This window comes from Sturnira hondurensis, unplaced genomic scaffold, assembly GCF_014824575.4.
Source record: "Sturnira hondurensis isolate 20B ecotype Veracruz unplaced genomic scaffold, ASM1482457v3 Scaffold0001509, whole genome shotgun sequence".
NCBI classification, from domain to species: domain Eukaryota; kingdom Metazoa; phylum Chordata; class Mammalia; order Chiroptera; family Phyllostomidae; genus Sturnira; species Sturnira hondurensis.
Window position 1 is genome coordinate 7,579,192 of NW_028074140.1, and position 24,984 is coordinate 7,604,175.

Sequence of the window (24,984 nt, forward strand, 5' to 3'; positions counted from 1 at the left end):
CAGGTAACGAAAACCAAATAAAATAAGCAACTACAAATAATACAAACAACACATTTATTTAGAAAAATAAACTGAAAATGCTGTTTGGTACATTTTTCCATGAAGCATAGATAAATGGCTATAAAAAACTGTTATATGTCAAATACAAATTACAAATGATTTTTTTTTCAGAGAACAAATAGATGTTAAACACAAATGTTTAGCGTACAGTTCACTGTATTTGACTTCTTGGCTGTTAATGATAAAAAATGATCTTTGTTAAAAAATTTGATCCACACTGATGCTTTTTCATGATAATTCTGTAGTTGTTATTTTTATCTGAGACAAGAACATTATTTTTTCAGATAACTGATTTTTACGGAAGAAAGAGAACTCAATATATGCAGAATTCTTAAGTGTTTCCTTTTTAGACTCCTGCAAGAAACTGCTTGTTGTGGTCTCAAAACTCATGGGACCATCTGTGCAAATAACAGCGCACATCATTACCCTGAATGGAAGTGACAGTGCAAATATTCGAAGTGCATTGAGAAATAATCAGTAAGAACTGACCTCCCCCCTCTCTCAGCCAATATGGAGTGAAGGACTGAATGCAGAAACTTTTCAAGCAATTGACAACAATGCTGCTATTCCATTATGGCTTTAAAAGTGTACACATGATGGCAAACATCCTCTCTGCAAACAGCAACATTCCGACCTAATACTGTTCATTGCTGCAATGCGCCTCTGCTTGTTCAGTTTCTTTTTGTCTACATTTTTCCTTTTGAAATGTTGAGTGATTCTGGCTAGAGATATCTCCTATCTCTACACTTTTACCTTCCCAAATGATAAATCAATTGACAATTTACTAGCTTCATTTGCTGAATATACATTTTCATGGGTGTGTATCTGGGAATATTTATTTTCATGGTGAAGTAAGATGGAGTTTGTTTGGTTTCTGTTTTTGTTGGCTTGATTGTTTAGTCCTTTTCATCTAGTTTTTTTTTTAAATCTTCTTGGTAATTTCTGAGTGAAGAGATTTAAGGCTGTGGCTTTTTCAGCCCTAGGGCTCTGCTCATGGCTGTCAGACTAGAGGCAGATGGTTCTACGCAGACCCTATCCATGATCGTTTGTGCTCCGAAGTTCGGGGGTTTGCTGCTCTCCGATGGACAAGTTCCTGGTTATTTCAAAATTAGAGCTGGCCTCAAGAAGTCACAATGATGAATCTGAAGTGAGAAAAATGAGCTGACATGCCTCCAAATAAAGATTTTCCTTCCATCCTGAAGGAGCTGTCAAAAGAATGAAAACACAAGAAAAGATCAGTTTAAATAACAAGTGCACTTCAACAAAAAACATTAAAAAACGTGTTAAGAATGAGGCGAACATTTCTTAATGTCTAATTTAAAATTCTTGAATTATCAAGAATATTATTTTAAATGCCTAAATATATTAAACATATATTCCACTTAAATTTTATACATGAAATAATGTGATGTCAGTCATCAAAATTTAGTAGTAGCATGCTCGTATCTCAAGTAAAAGATCTATCTTTGACAGATTTTTTTGAATCCTCATTCAAGGATCTGTTCACTAGTTGCAGAGAAAGAGGACTAGGGGCGGTGGGGAGCAGAAGGAGACAGAGAAACATGGATGTGAGAGAGAACACGCAGATCTGTTCCCTCCTGGGTCCATCCCGACCGGGGACTGAATGCACAACCCAGGTACGTGTGCTGACCGGGGACAAACCCTCAACACTTTGGTGTACAGGACAATGCCCAACCAAATGAGCCACCTAGCCGGGGCCTATTTCTGACAGTTTTTTTTTCTAACTTCAGAAAAATTTGTCCACCTGTAAATGTGCCAAGTTCTCAAAGACTAATACACTAAAAATTTATAAAATATCTTGAGATATTTATATCTTGAGAAATATATCTTGATATATGTCATTATTAAATATGGTTAATTAATAAATCATATTTATTAAGGTGGAGATTTCATTTAAAAACAACAAAAATAACTTAAAAAACATGTTGTGTAATATAATCTTCCATTGCATTCTATATTGTCTAAATATATTATCAAATTGCCAAAGGATATCCTTTCCCTTGATGTAGCAGAGGTGCCAAAGAACTATTCTTCCTTCATGAATATCTACAATTCGTTAAAATTAGCACCTTAAAGTAACTGATATCCATATTTGTAACTAGTGAATCTATTTTTTGGAAAACAAAAAGAAATAAACTTAGCCATAATTCTCATCCTGCCCACGCAACATCAAATATGAGTAATACCACTTAGTGTGGAGTATGTCTATGGTCTTCTCTTTAGGTTATGACACAAACGGCCATACTTATGCCATGACTCACTAGAATAGGTACAGAAGGTCATTAAAATAAACCTTGTACCATACTGAATTGACTAGTAAGTTATTAGAAAAGTCAGAGACAGAGAGTGATGGCTTTAAGGGCATTTTAAATCCCTACGGTCCATCTGAGAACCCTTTTTTTAACCCCTTCACTTGGAGGTAGGTGAATTCCAAAATGCACAGTACTTTCTTCAATACAGAGACACAAACATACTCCCAGGCCACCAAGTGAATCAGTCAGTCCTTTTTTGACAAACCATTACCATTCTATTAGATGAGTGAGAATTGTTTTTAATGATGTTACTCCCAACTAGCAAGACAATTTTAAAATTTAAATAATCAAAATGAAGACAATAGTCCCCCCAACTCCAAGATTATAACTAGAAAAATCACCAAACACAATTAGTCAATGTGTGTTGAAGGCATACTCTGGCTCATCATAAAAGATTTTCTGCGAAAGACACAGAAAGAGAGGACAATCTCTCATCATGAACTTGCTTCTAAAGATGCAAAAGATATTGTTAGGTAGGATAGACAGTGGAGGGAGGAGAGGGAGTCGTGTCTTACTCATGAATTCAGCAGTCCTGAGCCTGGCCTGATAAGATCGATAAGATTGATAAGATGGTGAGATGTCCAAACATCACAAGCAAAACAGGAGCAGGGGGGTGGAGGGACCTTTGAAATTCTGTATGTATCCTTTTCACTAATTGGGAAAGAAAGCCTTTCAAACTGTGTATATTAATCCCAAGGTCTGGAGAGGGGAGAAGGAGGGGTACCTAGGAGCTGGCTAAAATATATAACCCCTGAACCCCAGTAGTCAGCTTCAGGCTCCAGTGTGTACAACAAACTTACCAACAACTTAATTTCCTCTATACCTGGGACATTCAGACTAGCTGGGTGCCTGTGCCCAAGTGTATTTCATAAATAAACTTATCTCATTTCCACCACACATCCTGTCTCTCACTTGAATTCTTCTCTTGCAAGCAAGGCAAGAACCAAGGAGGACGGGGACCCCCCCTAACTCGGGTCTTCCTGGTAGTAACATTGGGACAGAGGAGTGGGGAAGACTGGGCTAAACTCAAGTAACCTGTGCTTAGCCCAGCAGCACCGCTTGCATCTGCCTATTTACGCCATTTTCTTATAATTTAGAAATGTAAGCTTCCACGTGTGGAAAAGAAATGGACACTAAAGCTGTTACTAATGTATCAGCAGCAATCATACAATAATTAATATTTTAGGTTTACTATTAAATAAAGAAATATGATAAAACTGTACAAAGATGGCTTTCTGCAAATATATAGGAACATAATTCATGTAATTGGCACAAAGATAACTACCTGTGCCAATTATATTTTCATAGTTCTCTGATATAGGAGTCTTTAACAGTCTTCATCATTGTTACAACTTATTAAAAAGGTGAAACAATCTATGAGACAGTCAAAACTATGTATTTTGTACCTACTGTATACAGGGTACTGCCTGAGGAACCATGAATACAAAACTAATTTCTTGCCCTCTGAGGAAATTAATATTCAGAAGGTAAGGAGACATACTAATATTCATAATAAAAGATTTGTGCTACAATACATATAAGTATGAAATAAAGAATGAGCATAGGAGAAGAGGCCTATAGAAGATGGCCTCTGAACTGAGATTTGAGGAATGGGTTGGAGTCTGCAAAAGTAATACCCGTTTATTAGTTTTGAAATAAGGGTATTTCAAACAAAGGGAACTGCCTGGGCAAAGGCATGGAAACAGGGGTGGGGTGAGTATGGTACAATCAACACTGTGTAAAAACTGAAGGAAGAAAATCAAGTTGTTTTTGGAGAGTATCTGGAGGAAGTGTGGAAAGTACGATGGTGGGGGAGAGGCTGTACATACGGCAGTCGTTTACAGCAAAGGAATGGTGAAGCCATCAGCTGAATCCAGTGACTAAGAACTCAAGCTGTAGGTGCTTTCTTAGTGGCAAATTGAAGAAAGCAAAATAACCCACGCATTCTTACTTAAATAAGTGACAGCTGGAGCATTAGGGGCTCCAGGATGCAGGTGCACACGTAAGTCACCATGTGGAGTGCCGAGGATTGAGGATCGCATGAGCGTGGCCTCAGTGGCCGGTGTGGTGTGGGACTGAGTCACTTGTGAGACCCAGAGCTGATGCCCCAGCAGATGGCCCAACAAATCTGAAGCCTAGGGGCAGGCATGGGTGTGCAGAAGTCAAGAACTGGCCCCATCATAGAACTTGGCCAAGCCACTGCCACCACTGTGTCTCCAGACAGGAAAGAGCCAGCATAGGGGCATTGCCTGCTCTGTGCTGCGTCTCCAATGGCATCTGCCTCTGGGTCCATGATGAAGCTCCAGCAGAGTCTGGTCCTTGACCCTCCCACAGCCCTCAAATGCAAAGACCCCCTACACAGATGAAGTCACTACAAATCTTAAATTGCAAAATCCATCAGATAGAAAAGTATGTTTCAAAGTGAAGACCACAGCACCTCATCAGTACTGTGTGTGACCCAACAGTGGAATTATTGACCCAGGGTTGATGGTGACTGCAATGGATTCTAAATCGAGATGTGATTTTGAAATGCTCAATGAGAATGACGACTTGAATGATTAGGAGCCCAGCAAAACTGTTCTGCTGAATGCACCTAAACAAAACAGACTCACAGCATAACCACGTAGTGTTTCATTCAATGACACTGAAACAAGGAATCTCATGGAGGAGTGTAACTTCTCCATGAAACTCATGGAGGAAACTTCAGGGAGAAATGATGAAGGCTTAAGGCTCAAAAATGTAGCACACTGGGATAAACCTGGATCCGCCTCAACGGCTTCCTTCAGCAATAATGCCACCAATCCTCTTCCCTCACTTCTTCCCATTCCAGCCATTTTCATTAGATGCTTTTTAGGGGAACTCATCTTGCAGAGTGAAGCATGTAAAATGCTACTTCCTTTACCTTCTCTTGATCAGAAAAAAATTTGCTTACTACCATTTCACTGGTAGTAGGGCCCACAGTGACCATTTTTATGCGTATGTACAGCATCATGTTGCCTTTAATGATCTCTTATGGTTATAAAATAAAAACTAAATGTTCAGCTACTTAACAAACTGTATATTACCAGATTATCATTAGCAGATGTCAGTTGCACATTCAGTCCTTTATGAAATTCATAAAGAATTGCTCTCTTTGTGAGTTCAAGAGGGGTTTATAAGAGTTCGAGAATTGTTCAGAATCTTGTAAATGTTATTGTGATGATCCCTTTACATTTTATCTGTTGCTGTTGTCTCTTGAAATATGATTTACTTAGATCACTAATCCCGCTCATTCAGAAAATGCCAAGATGTATTCTGTGGGGAAATGTTGCTTCTCACAGAGTCAACTTTCTCCTTTATCTTTGCTAATATCACAGCAGAATTTTTCTTATCCTTTAAAAGGCAGTTGTTGACTGAGCTTTTTTTAAAAATTATATCTTTTTTTTTAGATTTTATTTATTTATCTTTAGAGAGGAAGGGAAGGAGAGAAGGAGAGAAATACAATGTATGGTTGCCTCTTGTGAGTCCCCTGCTGGGAACTGGCCTGCAACCCAGGCATGTGCCCTGACTGGGAATCAAACTGCCATTGTGTGGTTCGCAGGCCCGAGCTCAATCCACTGAGCTACACCAGCCAGGGCTAAACTGAGCTTTTCATTCTTACGATACTGTCCTATGGTATTTAACATGACAAAAAATACAACTGTTAACAGATTCTGGCTCAATAAATAAAATAGTTGTTCATTTTACATTTATTTAAGATCAGAGCTAACATTATTTATGAATCTTCTCCTGTTACACAATTTTTTTTAGGTATCGCATGGAAGCAGATATTTGCCTCACAGCCCTAGTGACCATACATTAACCATTAGACCATGGAACCTCCCACTCAGTGACCATACATTAAAAGCACAGAATAGAATCTTCTAACCGACAGATGCCTATATATGCTGTCTAAATGCCAACATTGGGTATTAATGGATGCATTTAATTCTTACCAAATTTTGAAAATGTGTTAGGTATCTGAGCCTCTCCTTATGTGGTACTGGATTCACATTCAGCCTGTTAACCTCAGGGTCAAATATTTTTTCCCCACTGAAGAAAAGCCCCAAATAACTTCTCATGTATAATTTGATAATTAAAAAAAAATCCATCAACTTCCATTAATAGGTTTTAAAATACAAACTTTAAAAAAATCTCTACATGTGTTGCATTTTTGCCTCAAATATGAAGATGTAATATATCATCATGTTTATACAAGTTAAATAAAGGTACTCAGAGATGTGATAATGACACAAAAATCACACACACCAGGTCCTGTATAGGCAAGAAGGACATGTTTGTGGAAATGCTATGTGACCCATTCTTCAGATCAGTGGATAATTGCTTCATTTCGTTCAAAAAGCCTTTCCTTAAACTAATTACAATTTTCTTCACTTTTGGAATGGAATAGGTCAACGTTTTCAAGTACTGGAGGGCCTTTTTTTTTTTTTTACATCCTCACACAAATATATGTTTATTGGTATTTTTAAGAGGGGGGGGGAGAGAGAGAGAGAGAGAGGAGGAGATACATTAGTGGGGGAGAGAACCAGCCACAGGTTGCCTCCGGAAAGCGCCCTGACAGGCGCTGACCCACCACTTTTCCTTTTGGCGTAGGCCACAGTGCTGCAACCAACTGGGCACCCTGCCAGGCACAAGGGTCATTTTTTTTAATGGTAAATTTTTTCCAGACACAAATGTGATATGAAAAATATAAATGATACTAGACAATTTTAGGCTTTGAGCCATTAAATGTCTGGCTAGTTTATATAAGTACCATTTTTTTCCAAAGTTATCTTCCTCATGTGAAGAAGAAAGGTGCTATTAGAGTCTTTTATTACAGTAACATAGTCAAAATTTGAAAAGGCTGAACCTGTGTAGAAAGGCCCATTTCACACAGTGCAGGGAAGAGTTGAAGTCATGTGATTCCCCAATACTCAGATCCAGCTGTCTAATGTGGACACTCAGCTGTGCCCCCTGAAAGGCCTGCCCTTTGGGGCTTCCCCTGAATAAGGGTCCTTTGTCCCAGTTACTGGGGTTGAGGCTGCCTCAGTGTGTGTTCTCAGTGGACTTGGGAGTCTGTGCATCTTTTGCCCAGGGTCTCCTGTATATGGCTCTCAATTTGGCCTTCTGTCCAGTCATGCCCTCTGGTCTTGGGGATACTTTGTTCATATAAAGAGCTGAAGCATCTATGGATTTTCAATTGTATGCTCTGCTCATGTGGAGGCAGACACATGGCAAGTATGGCCCATAGAAGTCCATGCTGTCTCCACACCGCCACTGCTGCCACCTTGTGGCATTGCAGCATCTGCGACTATGTAGGGGGCCTGCATAGGCAGCGAAGTTGTCAGGTCTGACTCTTGGGCAGCAGGCAAACTGGTAGCTGTTCGGTAGTGGCAGAAGAACTGGCCTAAGCAAAGGCACATGAAGTCGCCGGTCCCAAGGGTGCAGAGGCCAGGTCAGGGCTGAGTGCTGCTCAGGCACCAGACTGGAGACACTGCATGGACCTCGTGACTTAGAGTGGCGAGTGACGGGGATGCATAGGCTCAATAGAGGGCACTGGGTAAGGCACCTTGCTGGGAAGAGGGCCTGGCACTTTGCTGGGGAGAGGGCCAGGTACGTGGAGTGAATGCTTGAAGCACTTGCAGCAGGCAAAGAAGGCTGCCACCCTAGAATGTGTCCTTGGCATTGGGGTCCAGCACCTAGTAGCTTCCTTGCCCAGGCAGCAGGCCTTGCAGAACATCTTGAGAAAGCAGTCATTTAGCATGAGTTTGCAATGGTTGCTATTCTGCTGCTTTTCAGGGGTGGTTGTGGTAGAAGGGGAGAAGCTCAGTGATGAACCTGTAGATGCAGCCCAGCGTGAGGCAGCTCACACACCTACACGATAGCCTTGGCAATGAGCACAACGCAGCTGTATGTGAAGTTCCAGGGCTGCAGGGCTATAAGTAATATCCTCAGTGACTAAGAGCCTTTTTACCCAGTCAGGGCAGCATGATTTTAAAATGTCAAAGATGGCAAGCCACACTAAGAAAAAGCTAAAAGTAATACAAAAAGTTTGTCCAAACAGCAGGATTTCAGAATTCTATATTTATTTTGACCTCAGTACAATTTTTGTAATTATATTTCTTATACTCTATATTTGTTAAGTATAAATATATAAATGTGTATATATATGAATCACATATTTTATAAAACAAGTATTTATATATAACATATATTATTTTAACTATGGGACAATGTATTATGTGTACTGAGTTTGCTGCATTTTAGGTAGTAACTATGAAGAGACCAAAACTGTTACCCTCCCCCCCAAAAAATCTCTCTTATATCCCCAGTTAAACAAACAGCAGAATGAGTTTTCAGTTAATTAGGTTAAATGAAGATGTATGGAACACCTACTATAAGTGAGCCATTATGACAAACACGGAAAATATAAAAATAAAAAGTTTTATTTTGATTATATTTAAACATAAAGCTGATTATTTATTTGACACTTTGTTATATAAAGCAATGATGTATATTCTTGCCATTCTCCAGGTAAGGAAATGTTGGCTCTAGTTAGATTAAGTCAAGGTCAGCACTGCAAGCCAAATTTGCTACCTTTGTACCATTCATTGGGCACTGTAGCTACAGAGATGAATATTTGGGATAAACAGTATGGCCCACATAAACTAAAATATTTACTCTTCTCTCCATTTACAGAAAAAGGTTGTCAATCCTGCTTGAATCTAATTTACTTATTATAACATTACTTATGAATCTGACTTTTTCCAATGGATTGTGGATCATTTCAACAGCATTGACTGAGTTATCTGTATGTTGCTGTTTTGACATGCTATTCTTATGTAATAATTCACATACTTGCATGGTTGTATTTCTGGGTGCTAGTCATTCATTTCCTCTCTAGTATACATTTCAGATTCAGTTGTTTTTAGCAAAATTACAAATTCCATGGACTAGCACTGGATTTACAAACTAATTGAGGCAGAATTGGCAACAGTACAATATTAAGTACTCATATCAGAACAAATTTTGGGGTTTTTTTTAGTTGATATATAGCTGCCATTTTGAATTTTATTGTGTTAAAGGTCAGAAAATAAGGCCTATTTGATCATCCAAATTCCCAAATATTAGTGTTTTATAATATGAATGGAGGGATAGCAAAAACACTTCTCTGAAAAGAAAAATGACCAGAATTAACTTTCTACCTCTGTTTCTATGGAAACTTGACACTGGTAGAATGTCAGCTGTATTACTATGCAACTTTGCTTATGATAAAATAAATCCTGATTTGAAAACTGCATCTGATCTAGCAAGACTGTGAATGACTATAAATATCTTCTGGGATTTCTGAGGGTAGTAACTGGTCATGATCTTTTCTATGAATATTGAGAAAATCAGTTCGAAGATTATTTTAATAAGAGGAACATGAAATTGCTAATTCTAGCATTGTGTTCTTAGTCGACACAATTAATTTCCCCTGACAAATTGCCAATGAAACCTTAAAAACGTAAGTGAGGGTCTCTGATAGCTGCCCTGCTCACCTGAGCCCAGCAGCAGCGCAAGTACCACCTAATGAATTTGTACACCCCTAAGAAAGACATACTAACCAAGTGTGTAGGTGGTGCTTGATGTACTGATGTAAGTGCACGTGTGTCTGACAAGCAGCCGTTTAGAGTGATGATATTTAAGTCTTTCAGGCCAGGTGGTCATTTTCTAAAATAGGTTCCTGACACCTCAGAATTGCACTCCTCATCTAAGGTAGCACATCAGACGATGGCATTCAATAGCCTCAGTTCCAAATGACCAAGGCCAGCAACGGAATTTATAGAGTTCGGTGAAAAATGAAATGCAGGGACCTTGCTCAGTCTCTCTGTTTTTGTACTTGCTGTTTAATGCCATGCTCCCTCTGGCACAGGCTGAGGGCAGACCTCTATAAGCCCTGGGGCTCTGCCTTGCAAATCACAGTACATCACACAGCTGCCAGCGCTGTGCCCTCACTGAGACAGGGCAGCAGTGATCTCCAGGCCTGGGAGGGAGAGTGGGTGACGCATGCAGTGCCATGCCTGACAGGACGCTTCAAGCCCCCAGCATGTTCTCTATTATCCCATGGGATTTCACTTACAAAACACAAAGTCAAAGGTAAAAATATCAAGACAGCAATTGCACGTCATTAAACCCTAAAGGTAGGAGAGCCATGTGAATGGTGGAGATGCTGCTTCTGAAGACAGGGCTTTGTACAGTTGCAATAGTCACAAACCCATGAAGCTGACCCTGCAAGTCCGTCCCATTACAAACCCTTAGACTGAAATTCAAAATAACAAAAAGCAAAAGTCCAGCTTTGCCTGATACTATGCTCTATTGTATTTGCTTTTTCATTCAATAGTAACCACAAAAATGCATATTAAATGTAAGGAGTAACATAAAAATCAGTTTAAGGAATGCATACATGGGTCTGTCCAGAAAAAGCCCAGCCATTGTTAATATAATGTGTATGGTTTACACAACATTGATGTAATCTGGCAGCCAAGGAGAGTGGACTGGAATGTGCATGCATGAACAATAACAACTTCACTCTACTAGGCAGAGGAGGTGGTAGATGCCATTGAGTGAGCACATGTACTGTGTGGTTGTCACATTCAAAATGACTGAGCAAGTAGAGCAATGAATCTGCATCAAATGTGGTGTTAGTCTTGAACATTCCACCATGGAAACTATTTGGGTGATTCAGAAGGCCACAACTATGGGCAACTGGTGATTGGCAGCTTTATCACAACAATGTACCCACCCATGCATCATGTCTTGGTCAGAGGTTTTTGGTGAAATATCAACTCACCCAGGTGATTCAGCCCCACAACAACCCAGATCTGACATCCTGAGACTTCTGGCTTTCCCCAAACTAAAATCATCTTTGAAAGGGCAGAATTAACATCATCAAAATGTCCATACTACCCAAAGCAATTTACAGATTTAATGCAATATATAGCTATTCAAGTGCCAATGGCATATTTCACAGACATAGAACAAACACTTCAAAAATTTATATGGTATCATAAACGACCCGTAATAGTAGCTACAATGTTGAGAAAGAAGAACAAAGTAGGAGGGATCACAATACCTGACATCAAACTGTATGACAAAGTCACTGTAATCAAAACAGCCTGGTACTGGCATAAAAACAGGCACATACACCAATGGAACAGAACAGAGAGCCCAGAATTAAACCCAACTCTCTACAACCAATTAATATTCGACAAAGAGGGCAGTGATATAAAATGGAGTAAAAATAGCCTCTTCAACAAATGGTGCTGGGAGAACTGGACAGCTACGTGCAAAAAAATGAAACTTGAGCACTGACTTACACCATACACCAAAATAAATTCAAGGTGGATAAAAGACTTAAATATAAGCTGTGAAACCATTAAAGTCCTAGAGAAGAACATTGGCAGGAAAATCTCAGATATTTCACACAGCAACATTTTTACCAATATGTCCCCTAGAGCAAGGGACATAAAGGAAAGAATAAACAAATGGGATCTCATCAAAATAAAAAGCTTCTGCACAGCTAAAGAAAACAGTATTAAGATAAAAAGAGAACCAACTGTTTGGGAAAACATATTTGCCAATGATACCTCAGACAAAGGTTTAATCTCCAAAATATACAAAGAACTTACACAACTCCACTCTAAGAAGACAAGCAACCCAATTAAAAAATGGGCAAAGGACTTGAACAGACACTTCACCAAGGAGGACATACAGAGGATCCAGAGACACATGAAAAGATGCTCAATATTGCTAGCTATCAGAGAGATGCAAATTAAAACCACAATGAGATACCACTTTACACCAGTCAGAATGGCTATCATAAACAAAGCAACAAACAACAAGTGTTGGAGAGGTTGTGGGGAAAAGGGCACCCTAGTTCACTGTTGGTGGGATTGCAGACTGGTACAACCATTATGGAAAACAGTATGGAATTTTCTAAGAAAACTAGAAATGGATCTACCTTTTGACCCAGAAATTCCACTGCTGGGATTATATCCTAAGAACTCTAAAACACCAATCCCAAAGAACCTATGCACCACAATGTTCATAGCAGCACAATTGACAATAGCCAAGAGTTGGAAGCAACCTAGGTGCCCGTCAGTAAATGAATGGATCAAAAAACTATGGTATATATACACAATGGAATTTTATGCAGCAGAAAGAAAGAAGGAGCTCCTACCCTTTGCAACAGCATGGATGGAACTGGTGGAGATGCTGCTTCTGAAGACATGATTTCACATCATGATTTCACATCATGCTGAGTGAAATAAGCCAGGCGGTGAAAGACAAATACCATATAATCTCACCTTTAACAAGAATCTAAACAACAAAACAAACAAGCAAGCAAAATATGACCAAAGACACTGACATTCAGAACAGGCTGACAGGGACCAGAGGGGAGAAGGGAGAGAATTTCAGGGGAAAGGGGAAAGATGCACAGAAACTAGTATAAAGGACACGTGGAGAACAACTAAGGGGGGTGGAAATGGGAGGGAGGTGGGGAGCACGGGGAGGTGGGCTGGGATGGGAGTGGGCAACAGAAAACTGTACTTGAACAATAGTTAAATAAAAAATATATTAAAAAAAAGAAAGGGAAGAGATTTCAGACCATGGAGGAGATTCAGGAAAATACGATGGAGTGGTTGATGGTGATTAGGAAAACTGTGTGAGGTCCCAAGGTGCCCACTTTGAAGGGGACAGAGGCATCATTGTCCTACGTATAATATTTCTTGTACATTGTACCTTCTTCAATAAATGTCTCTATTTTTCATATTGTACGGCTGGATACTTTCTGGACAGACCACACACCCCCCTCAAATATTTTAATTCATTTTATGAATAAGTTAAAAATGTCCACTTAAGATTTGAACACTTACATAGAAAAATAAATATTTATCTACTGTGTATTCTGGCCCTGGAAACTTGATCCTCCAAACTAAGGAGATAGTTTATAAAGTCCAGGTAAGTACTTTGCTAGTGTAGTGGCACAGGTAGCTAGTTAGTATTGATAAAGGAGTAGAGCAAATGGAATCAGACATTAAGCCTAATAAACTAGGGAGCTGAATCAAACACTATAGCTGCTTTCACTAGGAAACGCAGTATTCACTGGCTCCCCAAAAACTACCTCATCCTCTGCCCTAGGGACTTAATATCCCAGCAATCCTCAAGCAATGCTCATGAGGGCAAGAAGAATCTTTGCAGGGAACAATTTAGCCTGGTACTGGGATTTTCTGAGATGGGAGTGGGGGGCGCAGTGGGGAAAACTCCTTTGTCAGTCACATGCTCAGTGGAAGACAAGATGGTGCAGGGGTAGGTAAGCATGTGCATAGCAGAAACCAGATGACGCAGCAGAACTTTGGGGCATGCACAGTAAGAGCCAAAATGCAGACATAAAGGGGTGGAGTCCAGTCTGAGGAAATCTGGGAAAAGAATCAGATAGATGAAGGCATTGGAACACTGGAAGGTCCAGGAAAGGGACAGGCCAAGGGGAGGACCCAGCACAAGCTCAGGAAAAACTCAGGAAGTAGGAGGGACCATTTGAAAGCAACCCTTCCTGCTCCCCAAACCGAGAAAGCATATGAAGGGTTATCAAGGATCTTGAAGTAGGTGCTGCTAGAGCCTGCCCACCCTCTACATCCCTGAGGGCATATTATTTCTCTTCATCCCAGTAAATCTTGCCACTATCCTTGAACTTCTGCCATGCATGTGCCCTTTGAAATTCCTTTCTCCTGACACTGCAACACCTTGACAGATAAATTCGGTGAAAATGTCTGAAGAAATTAGTCAGAGACATAAATAAAAATACAGAAGTTCTGTTGCCCAGGGCACATTGGCATTCACAAGCAAAAAACCCTACTCTTATTACTTAAACTGAATCATTTTTTCCATATGTAAATATATGTCCATGTAGAATCACATCATCTTGGAAAGGGTGCTGTTCAATTATTTTGCCAATTAATATAAGTCAGTTAAAATAGGTTTGGTGACATAATTTTTAATAAGTATAGAAATTATGTTTCATGGAAGATAACAGTGAAGTTCCCATGATGTGGTAATTTTTAAGATACTAAAATTATTTATAATTATTTTAACATGTACTTCACAAAAGACTATTGAAAAGCATATCTCAGAAGCCTAGTTCAAACCTGTTTTGGGATATTTTGTCAACCTTTTGAAAAAATCTTTTTATTGCTACATAAATGCTACAATTACATATCATAATTAAAAGTCTTCCATAAAAAAGGAATAAATAGCAGGCAAAAAAGTAGTATTTTTCATCCTTCTGGATTCCAAGTTAAAAATATTACCTTGAAGAAAGACACTTTCTAGAAATCTTTCCTACTGTTTATTATGGGCACAATTGAACCAATAAATTAGTCAAGACTACCACCAATGTTATGACTGAGCAGTAATTCCAATCACTTGAATTGCATTTCTCCCATAGGATACAAGCAATATATGCTTGCTTACTTGCCTCATTCATTCATTCATTCATTCACTCATTCATCCATCTAAACTGTGTGCAGTCCTGTGGTATTTCCTTAGTATTAGCTAATGACAAATTCAAGTGTGGATAGATCAATTAGCAAATACTTGTGAAATTCTTAATACAGTGGCTGGTATGATATCATAATTTCAGAATCTGGGGTGTGAAATTAAGTTCCATCCCACAGCACTTACAAGGACCTGGACAAATCATTGAGACTCAGTTCCCTCAACTATTAAAAAAAAACAGGATAAACAATATCTACTTTGCAGGGTTGATGAAGAGGTGAATAAAGTAAATGAGAATATAGGTAAAAAATGATTTTACAATGTTCATGTTTTTTTCTTTTTACAAAGACAGAAACATTGAACAAGTCATTTTTGTAGAAAATTAATTCCATAAGCGTGCTGAACAAGCTATCTGAAAGGATGATTCTTAGAAAAGAGCCCAAGGCTTGCTGGTGCACCGTGACAGGAGGACTGCCGTCTCAGACCGGAAGGGGGCCGCAGTGGTGGGTTTGCACTGAAATAAAACCGGAATGGAGGTAACTGTCTTGCCCTCCTCGTCTGTGGTTATTAACAATATCAGCATTGGTGGTTTTGCAACCAAAGAGTTATACATACATTGCAATATTTAATTCTTTTAGGACAATGCATTACACAGTGTAAAAAGTACCAAAGTGTAAGTGCGAAAGGAACCAATTTAGAAAAAACAGTCTCCAGGCTTAGTTTGGCCTATTTTCCAGGAACCCAGTAAAGCCCACTCACTGATGGCGTTTACTTTATACTCTGAGGAAGCAGAGGGATTTGGCTACACAAAATGTGGATGTTTACTTACCCCAGGTCCCTTATTACTTGCTAATGGTGTGTAGAGGACAGTTTTGTTTTTGTGGGTTTTTTTTTTCTGAAAATATCTCTGCTTTCAGACTGTTTTCATTAACTTAGGCCAAGCAGGAATTTTACTTATGCTAATGATTGTAAATTCTTTTCTCTGAAGCCAAAAATGTTCTGAAAACCCCTTCTTCTAAATGTCTTTTTTCCCCTCTCCCTCCTTTTAATTCACTGATGTGCTTTTAATGCACTGATGTGCATTGTAGAAAAACAGTTGTAGCCAGATTGGAGAGCACTGTGAAATGAATGGCTGTGATATGTATCCCTCCTATTGGCAAAACTCCTTTGTGTAACTGCATTAAAGCCTGCCAAGCCCAGTGTTAGCACATGCACGTTCTAATCAGTTCCATCACAAAAAAGGCATTCTAGAGAAAGGCATTTTTTTTTCATGGTGGAATTAGAATAACTTCAATCAAAACAAAATTAAAATGCCAACATTACTCCCTCCTTCCTGTTTAAACATTTCTGTTCAACCATTTTCATGTTAGGCTTTTAATTTATTACGTGAAACAAGTGATAACAATACTTCCCCCTCTACCACCCACTGACGCTATTCAGTGATTAAATTCTGGAGACACAATAAAATGCTGCGCTCATCTTCAAGAAATGGCATTTCTTCATCTGGCTTTTAAACAAATGATAGGGCACTTTCCATGAACCAGCAAGTTGGACGTGATGGGTTACCATTTTATGAACCTACTATAATTAGGTTAACTAGTCTCCCTTCCCCAAGCACAGGCAGGGTTAGAAATCCTGGGCAGGGAGGCCAGCCAAGACAAGTAGGCTGAATGAAGTCCTGTTGTCTGAAAAGAAATCAAGGATTCTCTGGGTTGCTGAGGTCTCTGAAGCTACTGCATTTGGAAAAACATCTAGTCGCCTATGCCAAGAGATGACTTCTACTCTCCATTTTATTTTTTAAAACATTGTACTCAAAAGGAATTGGAAGCAAGAAAGATAGAGTATATTTTACTTAAAGTTTATTTTTTTCCTCTTCCAAAATGCTTTGCTTTTTAGGCATACATGTCAGAATATGGTGAGTTCCAGGGTAGGAAAGAAAATGTCTTGCATCAACTGTGACAGACAGGTCTTTCTGGAAAGTCTTTTTGTAAAATGCAATATAGAAGGTTCTTTAACATATTTTGGATGTTCAGCCTTCAGCTGTATCATGGGCAAGTATCTTCACACATTCAGTGGGTTGTCTTTTCATTTTGTTGATGGTTTCCTTTGTGTGCAAAACCTTTTCCTTTGATGTAGTCCCATTTGTTTATTTTTTCTTTTGTCTCTCTTGACCAAGAGGGTATGTCAGAAAAAATATCACTATGACATATTTTAGAAATTTTACTGTCTATGTTTTCTTCTAGGACTTTTATGGTTTTGAGTCTTACATTTAAGTGTGAACACTTGATAAAGTATATGACTAGCTAACCACTATGCTGTACACTGAAACTAATCCAAAATAATGTAAACTGCAGTTTTTAAATTTTATTTATTCATCTTTAGAGAGAAAGGGAAGGAGAGAAGGAGAGAAATATCAATGTATGGTTGCCTTTCATGAGTCCCCTGTTGGGAACTGGCCTGCAACCCAGGCATGTGCCCTGAATGGGAATCGAACCGCGATCATGTGGTTCACAGGTAAACTGCAGTTTTTAAACAGATTTTTTAAAAGAGGAAAGCAGAGAGACAGAGAGAGACAGAGAGAGAGAGACAGACAGACAGACAGATATCTTGGTTGCTTCTTATATGTGCCCTGACCAGAGATGGAATCTGCAACCTTTGTGTATAGGAACGATGCTCTACCGATTGAGCTACTCCACCAGGGCCCAAACTACAATCATAAAATAAAATTTGAAAAATAATTCTCTTAAAACAGTTTTGTTTTAGTTGAAGGGAATAAGATAATATTATCAGTTTAATTGGCAGGTGTCTAGGATATTTTTACTTAACCTTAGAGTATGTCAATTTCCTCCTAACTTTCCTTCAATCTTGCCACCGTTGTGACTAGAAAATGTGAATATCTGTATGTATACATTTTTGGTAAAAAGATTACCCTTGTCATCAGGCAAATAACTAAATAATGAGCAATCTTCACTGCCATTAAACTTGTAATTTATCAGAGGGCAGTCCTGAGTATCCTAACACTCTTTGACATGATACTTCTCAAATACAATCCAGTGACCTATCCCTTTAACTCCTAAAGAAGGAAACTATACTCTCAAAGTACCACCATTGTACTATATTCAGAATTCAGTAACTTCTTCAATACTGGCTAAATCAGAAGTGGTCTCAGTGACTGGCTGTCAAGGTACTTCTGGTTCAGGTGTGTTCCAATGGACTGAGTGGGGAAAAGTAGGCTTACAGTGTTTATGTGGAAAATAGTACAATGATTAATAAATAATAACAGAAGTATAAACTGTTTTGTGTACTCACAACTGTAAACCTACTTTTGCTCCACTCTCTATTTTACTTTAGTATTTCTACTTTTACTTTCATGAAAAATATACAAACAAATGACACCTATGATTCCTACATTTCCAGTTTGACATTGTAGGTGGGCTTCTTTAATAGCCCCAGAATTCAGTGTGCTTCCAGATATAATGGATTTGGGGAGGCATACTCTTAATAAGGCATTGTGTTCTGTACAGTAAAACCCTAGAAGTGTGGGGCCACTTACTTTAAATAAAAACAGAATCTCTCACATTTCAATAGCCTCTAGGTAAAGCTCTTTATTAAAATATCGGGTAATGTGTCTCACCCTTGGCAGTGCTAACATTTTTGTCTAGAAAATTCTTTTGGGGGAGTATGGGGGGTAATCCTGTCCCACTACAGAACATTATATGGACTCAGGGTCATTTACCGTCTTAAAAACTTGGATGGTGGTACTTCATTCATTTATTCAACTTAAAACTTGTAAACTCTGTAACTATCTTCACTGTGGCTACTGCATACACTTTTCATTAATAATCATAGCAATTGTGGTTTAAAAAATGGGATAACACTTGTTCTATACAAAAACCATGTTCCACACTTATAATGCCAGTACTTTAGAAAGCTGAAATGCAAGATTCAATTTTCAGAGCTCTTAGTGAACTTTTTCATTTGATTCCTCCTATGAATACATGATCTCTCTAGTAACTCCCTGAGCACCAAAGACAATGTTTGTCCGTGATGATCTAGTCCTGAGAAAAATCTTGAATTTACATAATGCTATCAACACCACCACAGAAATATGTCCTGGGACTGTCTATACAGGCAGGAACTGCTCAAGGCACTTAGAACACAAAGGTGAATAACACATAAAATACTAGAGCAGTGAACCTTTCCTGGAAGAACAGGAAAAGACTTCAGCCAGCTCCCTAATGAAGAATAAATAGAAAATCAATAATACTGGGGAAGTCACTCAAGCAAAATAGGGACCAAGGCTGGAAAACACACATTCAGGGATGGAGAGAAATCAGTGCAGTCAGAGCCTAACCTCCATTTGGGTGGAATTGGGAGAGGGGTGGAGCAGTAGCCAGAGGCAAAGGGGGGTGGGGAGGTGTAGTGTTACCAGTAGGTAGTGGAGAGGACATTGGTGCTTTTAAAGGGACAGTGACCCAGTCACATTTGCCCTTTAGAAAGATTGCACTGTGTGTGTGTGTGTGAAAAATAAAGTGGAAGAGAGCAGACCCAGAATCATGGGCAGCAGTTAGGCGTTTATTGAGCAATTTCAAATGAAAGAAAATAAGATATTGAACTGAGAACAGCAGCAGCAGAGATTGAGAAGAGGGAATTAACTCAAAGAATATTTAGGGTACAGAATAGACAGAATAAAAAAATAACTGGACTTAAACTGAAGACACACAAATTTTTCTTTTTGTTTCTGGTGTGGTGACTTAGACAGACAGTGATATTATTTCCAGAGATAGGAGAAAAAGCAAGAGGCAGGTGTGGGGAACTGCATTAACTGTAGAGGGTACAATGTTATCCTAAATATCAAGGCAACCTGTATCACAAAGAATATTTAATGTATTTAAGTGTCAGTTAACAGAAATGTCAGAAAATCTGGCTTCTTCAATAACGAACACTTCAGGAGAAAATGTCCTTATTAAGGTCCCCTGTACCAAAGAGGATTTAACTGAGAATCTTAAATTTTATTTGCATGTGAGTTATGCCTTAGCTCAGTAAGATTAGAGAATGTGCAGAAAACAATACCTGAAAGAGCAGCTTGGCTCACTGGAGGGAAGATAATGGCTGGTTAATACATTGGAATTCTCTGGCTTTCTAAATAAATTCAGTGGCTGACTTTTGAGGTCATAAATCCCATAGAGAATCAGATAAATCTACAGATTTCACCCCTTAAAATATGCAGATTTACATACGAGATTAGGCAAAAGTAGGTTTATTGTTGTGATTATGTGAAACACAGAGATTATTCTTCTAATATAATAATAATGCAATATTATTATTGCATTATTTTCCATAGGAACAACTGTAAATCTACTTTTGCCCCAACCTGTGTACATAATCGCTTGCTTATGATTTAAATATTTATAAACACCCTTGCACTGCGTAGAACTTAGTTTAAGAGCTCTTGGTTTTAGGGTTCCACAAGTTTGATAACAGATAGGGTTTATTTTAAAAATCAGTATTTATTTAGAGGTATCTTTTTAGCATTAAGAGGAATTGTTCTCTCTTCCAAATAAACTCATATGGATCAGGACTTTACAATTCAGCACTCTTGACATGGAGGTTGTGTAACTCTTTGTTGCAGTGTCACGAGGGAAGCTGGCCAGTGCACTGTAGAAAGGTCAACATCATCCTCGGCCTCCAACCTCTGGGTGCTGAGAGCAAGCCTGCAGTGTGACAATCACAAATACCTCCAGACATTGTCAGCGGCTCCTGCACTGCAGGGGAGGCAACAGCACCCCATTTGAGAACCAGCAATATTGGTAATGACTTTTACTTTTATAAAACTCTCATACAAGAAATAAAGTTGAATATTATCTTTCTGAAGAAAAAATGTTTTCATGGGGAAATTTTCTAGAATAGAATCACAAAGTTAGTGCGCCGCTAAGCTTAGTGTTTTTATCTCCTGATTTTGGAGGGACAACTCAATCTTTTCCCTTCTACCCTTATTCTTGTTGTGGGAGAGAAAACCGTCTCCTCTCCACGCATGTCTGAGAATTACAGAACAGTCATTTAATCAGATTGGTTATCTTATCTATTTGTTTTCCTCTTCCTTTTTATAAAGTTAACTGCCTCTTTAAGAAATTAAATACTCAAGTAACAGAGAAACTGGTATTTTCAGAACAATAGGAAATTCATCAACTCAAAAATAAATAAAACATAAAAGCTAGTTAGTGACTGAATATACTACCATCTGCAGTATCAACAAGTTTGCATTTGTATGGGAAGTGTTAATTTTGTCTAGTTCTGTAATGGGAAATCTGCGACCGAGAGGGTACATTGGCATCAGGTACAGAAACCTGCTAATATTCACACTTATAGACACTGAAAATAAAAAGCAAAGCCCATTTTACGCCTCTCTGTCACGACTTTCTCCCCAGTCTTGCTTTGTAAAACCATGCATTTTGTCTATTTCTTTATCGTCACTGATATTTCTTCTTATTCTTGTTTTCCACTATGCAAAACATTTATGTTTGCTCCCTGCAATCAGTGCTTTGTCTCCTGATAATCTTCATTTTTATTCTAGGGGCTACTCCCTACCTGACTCATAGCCCATCTGTTTTAGACAGTCTGAGAGACACCCTTTTTTCCTTAAAAAAAAACAAAACAATTTTTTAGGTAAGTAGTCGGTCAGCCAGAATAAATACTATCTCTTTTTTAAGATTTTATTTATTTATTTTTAGAGAGGGGATGAGAAGGAAAAAGAAAGAGAAACAACAATGTGTGGTTGCCTCTCGTGTACTTCCTACTGGGGACCTGGCCTGCAACACAGGCATGTGCCCTGACTGGGAATCGAACTAGTGATCCTTTGGTTCACAGGCCCACACTCAATCCACTGAGCTATGCCAGCCAGGGCCAGAATAAATACTTTCTTGGAAGTATGTTTGGCCAAGTGACAAAGTTGGAAAGGAATTCAAGTGACAATACTAAATGACAGCTGCTGGAAAACTTTTTTTTGTTTTTTGAAGCTGGCCCAAGTGCTTGATGGCCGGTGCTCTGGCTGCCCTATTTATACGGTGAGAATGAACCTTCCATGGGATGGCCCAGAGAAATTCTTATAGGGTACTCAGTCCTTGAGAACCATCATATCAGTCTTGATTGGCCTCAAGACTTGTGTACGAAAAATGAATTTGCATTTTATCTTTTAAGGTCACTGTGATTCCATAACTCTGTTATTCACATAGGAACCTAATATTAATTGACACAGGTGAGAATCCATTCTATCTCTGAATATGCATGTGACCTAAGTCTATACCAAATAGCTGAACTCAATCCTCTGTTTCAGAGAGAAGTGCTCGCTATACCAGTATCTTGTACGCAATGGCACACTTATAGCTATCTCAGTTTGCTTACTCTGCTAAAATTTTTGATGACTAAGGTACAAAGATGGTATCATTCTGAAGTCCAAAATCTCTAGTCTATTTTCATTTAAATAGCAAAATCCTCACACATTTAGGGCAAACGGAAACCTTCATGGGAGGTATTTGCTATTACAGCTTTGGCATATTATATTCCAGTTTTTTAAATTTTCCTTTAGTTGAACTAATTTTCAATGTAAAGTATTTTCATAAAATAACATCAAAAACATTGTAATATTATGTAACATTGTATACTATATTATAAAATATGTATTACCTATATAATATTTTAAGATAAAGCTGTGTTCTAAGTCATGAAAAAAGTAATATATATAATTCCCTAATGTAAAAAACAACTAATAAATATCTTGGACATATTTAGAAGTTTCAAAAAGTTTGCTCACTACGGTACCAGGACAAGCTTTGTATGAATAAAATAAGAAGTGTTTCGCAAGCAAGTGACTTTGTGAAATACTGCATGCATTTTTTCCCCTGTTGGAGAGTCTTAAAACACAGTATGGCAATTTTGATAATCACCCATTAAAGAAATGTAGATAGATGGATGTTCTTGTGTTTCCAAAAATTATTTTATGACAAAAGACTTTTTTCATATTGCCTATTTATATGAGTGTTACACATTCTGGGGAATGCTATTATTAAACAATAAAAAAGTTACTTGGTATATTTCAAATATCCTCCAAATGTATATTCTATATGCTGGTTAAATATTTTTTAGAAATACATAAATGCTAATATTTAAAAATGTGAACAAAACAAAGAAGCAATCAAAAACTCTTTCCTCAACAAAATCTAAATTCTGTCCTAAGAAATCGCTGTCATTAACATGTGATGAATACCATTCCAGGCATCTCTCAAATCACCTCTGCACATAGGTAAATAGGTAGATACTAGTAGACAGATGAAGCAGTATGTGGATGGCATTTAAATTTTCCATTAGTTTATATACTATATGTATGAACTCTTCTAAGAAAATTAATTTAATTTTAACTGAAGCAATATAAACTCAAGGCTCAGGTATGAATTAAAAAATCACTTTAGTATTGTTTCTCTTCAGCATCCTATTCACTGCCAAGTTGTAAGACTGAATTAGGTTTCCAGGAACTCCTCCCGACTCTGTAGTGGCCTGTCCTTGGGTTCATATTATCTTCTCTTTGCATTGATATACAGCTCACCTCTATTAGAGTTTGTGTGTCATGGAAAAGTACACACACACACACACACACACACACACATACTGTATCTTGTATGCTTATTTTTAAAAAGGTTTTCTTTATCTTTAGAGGGAGGGAAAAAGAGAGGGAGAGAAATATCAATGTGTAGATGCCTCTAGCGTGCCCCCTACTGAGGACCGAGCCTGCAGTCCAGGCATGCACTCCGTTGGGTTCATATTTCTTCACTGTAATGCAGGGACAGCAGATACACTGCCAGGATTGTGACAATTGTTTCAGTTGTGCATTGGGTGCTCCCACCTCTCAGGCCGCTCTCTGGCTCACACCTGGTAGTGGTCACGGTGCGCACTGGGTGTCTGGCTGGTTGCTAATACTGGCATCATTGGGAAGTAGGTTCAAAAATTCCTTTTATTCTGCCATCTATAACCAGAAAACTGGTTTCATGCTTACAACCTTTAAAGTATTATAGATATACTTAAAATATATGCAAAAATACTTCAGGTGGTATCAGAAAGGATTAGTGTCCATTTTTGTAGTCTTAATTTAGTCAGCAAACATATCTAATATTTAATCTGTACCATGAATTTTGCAAGGTAATAGAAATGCAGAAATGGACTTTTATTCTGTGAACAAAGTGCCCACAAATCCAGTAATGAACACAGACATGTAAACAAGTACATAAGCCCTGGCTGGTATGGCTCAGAGGACTGAGCACTCATCTACAAACCAAAGGGTGGCCAGTTCGATTCCCAGTCAGGGTACATACCTGGGTTGCAGGCTGGGTCCTCAGTAGGGGGCACGCTAGAGGCATCTACACATTGATATTTCTCTCCCTCTTTTTCCCTCCCTCTAAAAATAAAGAAAACCTTTTTAAAAATAAGCATACAAGATATAGTAAATGACTGGATCAAAAAGCTATGGTACATTTACACAATGGAATTCTATGCCGCAGAATTCTGCTCCTACCCTTTGCAACATCATGGATGGAACTGGAAAGCATTATGCTGAATGAAATAATCCAGGCGGTGAAAGACAAATACCATATGATATCATCATTAACAGGAATCTAAACAACAAAACAAACAAGCAAGCAAAATATGACCAATGACACTCAAATATGGAACAGGCTGACAGGGTCCAGAGGGGAGAGGGGAGAGAATCATAGGGGAAAAGGGGATGGTCTCACATGAACAAGTATAAAGGACACATGGACAATAACTAAGGTGGGGGTGGAAATGGGAGGGAGGTGGGGAGCAATGCGGGGGGCGGGCAGGGAATATAAGACAGAAAACTGTACTTGAACAAGAATTAAATAAAAATAAAAATTACAAAAAAGATACAGTGTGTGTGTGTGTATTTTTCCATGACACACAAACTCTAATAGAGGTGAGCCGTATATCAATGCAAAGAGAAGATACTATCTGAAAAGTGGCTTAAAAT

At 38.5% G+C, this 24,984-nt stretch overlaps 1 protein-coding gene and 1 pseudogene across 1 annotated transcript in view; one reads left to right on the forward strand and one right to left on the reverse strand.

The window, feature by feature from the left end:
- Positions 1-328: 328 nt before the first annotated feature.
- The window catches only part of PRR16 (proline rich 16), a 266,136-nt gene continuing 241,480 nt past the window's right edge, over positions 329-24,984 (reverse strand). The window contains exon 3 of the mRNA XM_037028984.1: positions 329-1,265. The gene's annotated coding sequence lies outside the window, so the exon portion shown is untranslated. The remainder of the gene's footprint in view (positions 1,266-24,984) is intronic.
- LOC118975338 (vesicle-associated membrane protein-associated protein A-like) lies at positions 4,664-5,342 on the forward strand (annotated as a pseudogene).